General features: G+C 34.5%; 1 long non-coding RNA gene across 1 annotated transcript; it reads right to left on the reverse strand.

The window, feature by feature from the left end:
* Positions 1-1,456: 1,456 nt before the first annotated feature.
* On the reverse strand, positions 1,457-7,050 carry LOC149413988 (uncharacterized). The gene is made up of 3 exons (XR_016304026.1): positions 6,924-7,050; positions 5,068-5,228; positions 1,457-1,547 (listed from the first exon to the last, which is right to left on the reverse strand). It is a non-coding gene; the product is annotated as an uncharacterized LOC149413988 (long non-coding RNA).
* Positions 7,051-7,564: the final 514 nt, after the last annotated feature.

Below are 7,564 nucleotides of genomic sequence, written 5' to 3' on the forward strand. Positions count from 1 at the left end.
GGAACATTTATTAGGTTTATCTCCAGTATGGGCATGCATGTGTCGTTTTAAGGTTCCCTTATCTGAAAAAGAATTATTGCATAAAGAACATGTATGAGGTTTTTCTCCTGAATGAGAAAGCTTGTGACGTTTTAAAGATCCCATTCCAGAACATGAATAGTTGCACGAGGAACATGAATAAGGTTTTTCTCCAGTATGGGTAAGCATATGACGTTTTAAATTGCCCTTTTCCGAACATGAATAGTTGCATAAGGAACATGAATATGGTTTTTCTCCAGTATGGGTAAGCATGTGACGCTTTAAGGTTCTCTTATCTGTAAATGAATTATTGCAGCAGGAACATGAGTAAGGTTTTTCTCCAGAATGCGTAAGCATGTGACGTCTCAAAGATTTTTTTTGAAAATATGAATGCCTGCACAAAGAACATGAAAAGGGTTTTTCTCCAGCACGAGTAAGCAAATGGCTTTTGACACTTTCCTTGAGGGAACATAAATAAGAATTTTCTCCAGTGTGTGTAAGTATGTGACGTTTTAAATTTCCCTTTTGTGAACACGAATAGCTGCAGTAAGAACACAAGAAAGGTTTCTCTCCGGTATGGGTGCTCAAGTGCCGTGTTAACATTGACTTGCTGTGGCTGAAGTAGTTACAATGGGAACATGAATTATATTTTCTTCCAGGATGCGTTTTCAGGGCCGATAATAAGTCTGAAAAAGATAGTGGATTAAGCTCAATAAGTATGTATCAATAGTGAAAATAGAAAATTATTAAAACAAAATCAGATAAACAAAAACCTAAATTACCTGTAGTCTTTTCAGAATGCTCTAAGCATTCCCTTTTAACATCCAGCAGGTCTATTTCTATTTCCGTAAAAGGAATCCCACCTCCGGCTTCTTCTCTGTGTCCTGCCTGGATCGGAACAGTCTCCACAGTAATGCTAACTGGAAAAACAAAACAACAATACTGTGATACGTAAACACCTGCTGAGTGTCAGATTAAAAAATACGATCATCTGTCTAAAGTAACCGACAAGATATCAATAAGTGATTTGATAAGAACGAATGTTGGATGAGACTCTGAAGCAATTTCCACACGAAACTGTCTAGTTTTCTAAGATTTTAAGTGTTTAATTATAATTAAAATATCTTTTTGATTATATTTAACGTTCATAAAACCAGTTTCTTGCCAGACTACATTGCAGGTCATTCCAAAAATGTGAAAATTCGCCTTATGCCCATAACCCTTAACTTAACAAAAATAACGCTGAAGGATTTTACAAGCCTCTTTGACTATGCATCATTTAATTAGTCTGTAGATTGTATTTGAAGAGTATGGGATTTGCGATTTTATTTAAAAATATTTACTTAAACGTGATTTACCCGCTGTTTTGTGATGTTTTTCAGAGTGGTCAAAGTATTCATCTTTAATGTCCGGCAGCTCAGTATCAACTTTTTTATTTGAACTTTCACTGTCTTCTTCTCTTTTAGTCCTTGGTTCTGCTTTGATAGTGCCTCCATCTAGATTAGAATGCTCCCCTGTACTAATTATCTCTGTTAACAGACAAAATGTATTTAAAACTGGAATTAGTAAACGACATTCTTCTAATGCGTTATCATTTTTTACATTAACTTAACATTAACAAGGAAGAGGTCAGGAAAATAATTTCCCTCAGGAGGTCTAGAACGATCGACCGATAAAACCCTGTGTCAATTGTCAACACGGTATTACTAAATTCGTCAACTATGGTTGTAACGATCATAGAATAATCAATCAATGGTAACCACGTTGAGTTTCAAATGTAGCAATAATAAAATAGATCAATGCTAGTAATAGCCAAGTAAAAGAAACACCAAGATCTAGAAAACGAAATAAAATTTATTTAAAGGGTGAATTTATTAAACGAATCAACAATATTTTATTTTTATTTAAATCTCAAGGGTGCCCAGGAACTCGAAGATGATTCCTGAGAGGTAATTTAAAAATATCACCACAATATTATATTTATGTTAAGTCGAATGATTAATAAATTTATAGGGTGCCAGTTATTTAAACATAACAAAACAGTTGTTTCGTTAAGCTATATGTAACAAATATTGTAAGATGGAGAAAAAACATAAGCCCGTAAATCGTTCTCCAATCAAGCTATTAACCTCAAAAAACGAGTCGTAGAAACGACCCGTTCTATTGTGACAAATGTCAACAGTTTAAAAATGTTGGCCGCGGAATTGGCGTATTTTCCGACGACGCACCGATGCCGTAGGGATCAACGACGCTAGTTCCTCGAAGTATCTTCCATAGAAATACCGGTAGAACAAGGACAGTATTATCCCGACGCCTGTGCTCCAGAGATTGCAGTCCGTTTTTTAAAATAGGGGAATCAATAAATCGAAGTACTCGTTTCTGCACATTGTCCAGAGCTTTTCAAGTATTCTGGAGCTCTAGATAAGGATTCTGCCGAATTCAACAATGGGACGTAATTTCAATTAGTACAGGGCCAGCAATTGTGTTGATTTACATTATCTACAGTATCTGTTATCTGCCCTGTACAGTACACCCAGCATCTGAGGGGCTAACTTGACTCTGGCTTCGATGAACTTGAGTGGTATACAGATGCAAAATACAATATAAAATGCATGAATCCGTACCGAAATGTTCACGACCGTTTGGACATGCCCCATACCTAACTTCATAGATAAAACATAACTAATATGAATCAGCCAAATGGAGCAATGCAAAATAATATGTAAGCTGTTGGTTAAAGTTAGTTAGGTCCAGCTAGCAATCAATAGATTATGAAAACAATAACATGTACATGACAGCTGTCGACTTTTTGTTTTGCTCTAGAATAATGAATGTTTTTTTTACCTTACCTCGTCAGATTGGTCATTTTTAGACGAGGAAAATAATTTTAATAATCATTTATAACAATTTTACAATATTTTACACACCTCGATAGAATGCTTTGTTCCCAGGGTCAAATTCAAACCATTTAACTAACCCAAATGGTTTGCAAGGGAATTAAAAATATATCCACAGAACATATAAACATACCAGAAATCCTAATGTTTACATAAATTTAACTTAATTACGAAAACAGTGTAAAGAATTATCAATAAAATGCTGTAGTGATTATGTTAGCATAATAGAAAACGAGGTATGCCAAAGTCTAACAAAATTATGCAATTTTTCTAAAACTAGACAAAAAATTATGGATTTCCCAATAACATTTACTTAAAAGAAAAATGTGCCGACCGTATCGAAGGTATAGTAAATCTCTTTGCTTATTCATTCAAAAATGTTTACGACACAGATATTCCTGTCAATTCTGTTGCCGATATTTCAGTGGAAGTGTCATTAAATCTAAGCCAATGTTTCATCAAAATAGAAGACATAAAGATATCAATAAATCTGCTGGACCAGATAGTATTCCTCAAATATTCTTCATAACCTGTGTTAGTAGACTGACATATCCCCTTTATAAACGATTTAACAACACTTAAACTTCTGGGTTTTTCCGGCTAAGTGAAAAAAGAGGTATTTAACACCTATTCTTAAAAAGGCGATAAAAGCGATATATTAAACAACAGACCAATTTGTATAATGTCTGTAAATTTGTTGAGAAATTAGTGCAAGATATTATTGTAAAACCTATGAACAATATTATTGTTCCTAACTTAAATGGATTCATCACAGGTCGCACTATGTAAAGTAATTTAATGATTTATGAAAATTAAATACCTGAATCCTTTGGTCTCTAACAAAAAGTGGAGAGTATATACACTGATTTTAGTAAAGCTGTTGACATGGTTCGACATCACATACTCCGGTTTAACTCCGATTTATGGAAATCAAAGGTTAATTATTGACTTGGATTATCAGTTATATTAGTAATAGAATGCTTAGCGTAAATATTTATTATATACAATCTTATATATTTGAGACTAAAGTGGTGTTCCTCAAGGATCCCACGTTGGCCCAATACTTTTCTAATTATTCATCAATGACAATGATGACATATTAATAGTGTAGAAGTCCTGCTATTTGCTGACGAATATATATAAAATAATACTATGTGTTTACGATTAATTTTACAGACGAACTTAGTTCAACTTCATCGATGATGTGAACAAAATACTTTATTTTTGAACATTCAGAAATGTAAAGTAAACGCAGAACTCTGACCGCTCTCTGTGTGCTCCCGCTCTTAGTACATCAGTTTTATGAGAAAATTTGCAACTTATTACGCTGTATGACAGAAGAATTATGTCAGACCTGGTTGTGATACACAGAGTCATTAACAACTTAATTGACAGTCCTGCCATCGATGCCACTATTAAATTCCATGTGCGGACTAGGAATATAAGAAAAATGTAACAATCTTCTGCAATAGTTACACAACCAAATATCAGACAAAGTCACTAACTAATAGGATGCATGATCTAGGCAACAAGTTTGGGGGCACTATTTATGTATGTATTGACTCAATTTATAGAACTAAGCGTAATCTTTACCAGCGCTTTGTTGAATCCTTCAAATTATAGCAGCGTTGGTAATGTAGTTTTAGTGATTCGTCTTATATGTAGTATTGTTCTAGTTCCTATATTATTTTATGTTCCTGTTACATGTTTTATTAGTATTGTTTCATATTCAATTAACTGTTATATCATGCTTTAATTTTTTAAATATAATCTTCGATAGCTCTGCTCTTAAAATCAATGTAAAAGCCCGTCTGGGCGTAAAACCAAATTTAAAAAAAAATACGTCAATACGGTCACGCAGTTTTGTTTTCGCTTCTATTTTGCGACTGTATAACAGGCCGAGCGCTTCCGATCCAGTCACGTAAACAGCGAGCGCTGCGCGGAGCCACGCCAGAGACGGAAATTTACCCTGCTAGCGAGCACACGTTACCAAACTAAGATTGTACAGCTCGGTTGTAATAGCATTATATTGTAATAAATCTGAATACGAACCATCATAGTTTCAATCACACAACGAACCTTGAGCTTCAGTAAAAAGTGTAGTAAACACAAAATACTACAATTATGTACCAAAATAAAGCCTTTTAATTACCTGAACTATTTTCGGAAATGGATTCCGAACATTCCTTTTTGATAAAAGTAAAGTCTACATCGATTTCCGTAAACACCACAGCGACTTCGTTTTCCGCATTTGTGCCTGGTTCTAACTTAATGGTGGTGGAACTCATGCTGCTGCGTAAAGTAGCCTGTTTTCTGAAACCAATACAACATTTGAATGCGTTAATGTGGCAGGTTTATAAATTTTTTTTCAAAACATAAAATCACATACTGTTTATAAGAGGCAATCGTGATCTAAGCATGTTAGAAAAATTAATGAAAATAAAACATTTATTTATTTTATAAAATTGATTGATTTGTTATCGAAATGGTCACAGTAGCATTCTTTATGCTGGATTTCCTCTTAACCTGTTCTCACCTCTCCCAGGAAAATGCATCATGTGATTGTGAGCGTGTTGAAAAAACCGCTTGAAAATTGAAATTTTCTATTCGAATGTATTTTGCAACTTTATAAATAAATAGTAATGTTATTAGAGAAGGTTTTGATATAGTATAACATAGGCCTTTTCATCTATCGAACACAAAATGGACTAAAATACACGAACACAACATTTATAAAAACATCACTAACACACGAATACTACACAATGCAACAAAATAAAATGTACACGTTAGTATTAACAGTAAACACTAAAAGTGTTAAGAGTAGCACAGGCCAAGAGTGTATGCAAATTTACAATCTACTTCCCGATAGCCACAAAACGGAAAATACAAAACACAGTTCAAATGAACAAAATAAGAATGAACTTTAACGTAGAATAATTTGGAAGGTACTGCCGCACTAGAAACAATTAATTGGATAACCAATCCCTCTGCCGTAGGTCACCCCAAATGGTCCGCTACGTTTGGTAACTTGGTAGGGGTGCCTGGGTTCAAGGGGTGAGGATTGCATAAGTCTCAGCAGCACTTTTCAGACGGCATCTCTAAAGATGACATAGACCCTGAGAGAAATAATTTTCCCCAAGGACCTTCAGTGTAGAGCTAATGAAAAAGGCTGTGAATTGTGTAGTAAGAAAGCGAAATATTTTTACTTCCTTAACTAATAAATAATAAACTAATATTACCCTTATATTTAAAAAAATAATTCAAATTACATTAAAAATCCAGCGAACTTCCTGGAAAATACTATTAAGAATTTGCCTGAAATTTGACAAAACACTACCACTGGATGTAAACACTACCGCTGGAAGTAAACACTACCGCTGTAAGTAAACACTACCGCTGGAAGTAAACACTACCGCTGGAAGTAAACACTACCGCTGGAAGTAAACACTACCGCTGGAAGTAAACACTACCGCTGGAAGTAAACACTACCGCTGTAAGTAAACACTACCGCTGGAAGTAAACACTACCGCTGGAAGTAAACACTACCGCTGTAAGTAAACACTACCGCTGGAAGTAAACACTACCGCTGTAAGTAAACACTACCGCTGGAAGTAAACACTACCGCTGGAAGTAAACACTACCGCTGGAAGTAAACACTACCGCTGGAAGTAAACACTACCGCTGGAAGTAAACACTACCGCTGGAAGTAAACACTACCGCTGGAAGTAAATCTGTTAAATAAAATCATAATAAATGTGAAAAACCGGCAGACTTAATGCCACGATTAGAAATATTAAAATTCTCCGGCGATTTCGACTTCACATAGTTACCGTAAGTTTATTTGCAGTTTAGAATAAGCGGAAGGATTTTACAGCTTGAAACAGCGCAGTGAAATGTAAAACAGAGTGTTGTAAAGAGTTCACTTGGCGACCGCTGGAACAAATGCAAACGCAAGAATTTTAGGTTGCAAACTAAAGGAAAAGGAAAACTACATTACACACGTACCTACAAGGCGAAGCACAAAGTTTTACCGTCAATGTGTTTGAATGATGGGGAACACAATATTATATCAGAAGTAGTTGAGTTGTCCCCGGAAAAGGGTTAATTGAACATTGTTAGATAAAGATGTCACGATTTTGGCACTAATTCAGAATAGCAAATAACGAGTTATTGCGATGGAGACAAAGAGCTGTCCATAAATGAACCACTCAGAGCTGTCAGAAAAAACTTTACCATAGACAAATAAAAAGTTCAGAAATCTCGGAGAACTTGAATATAGGTACCTACTTATTATAATCATCAAATTTCATAGACGCATTCGAAGGTGAAAAAAAATGGCAGCACTGCGATTTAATCCAAAAATCAAGATTATTCCCTTAATTCTTCAGTTTCTATGGATAAAGCTCCTCCAGCTGTCACTGTGTTGTAGGTAATGTTATTTTTTAAATTTATTTTCTACATTTAAAATAGATCCACTTTATATTTTTACTATTAACGTAGATTTTTACATTTATCTTTCAGTTCTAATACTCATGATATAAATAAATCAACGTTTTTATTTAAATATTCTTACACTAGGTAAATTTTATTTTCCCCAGGAACTAAGCAATAAATTTTTGGATTCCGTTTTACAAAGACTGGTAGTT

The sequence above is a fragment of the Hesperophylax consimilis genome, chromosome 20 (genome assembly GCF_061612785.1).
Source record: "Hesperophylax consimilis isolate HC1 chromosome 20, BYU_Hcon_1.0, whole genome shotgun sequence".
Taxonomy (NCBI): Eukaryota; Metazoa; Arthropoda; class Insecta; order Trichoptera; family Limnephilidae; genus Hesperophylax; species Hesperophylax consimilis.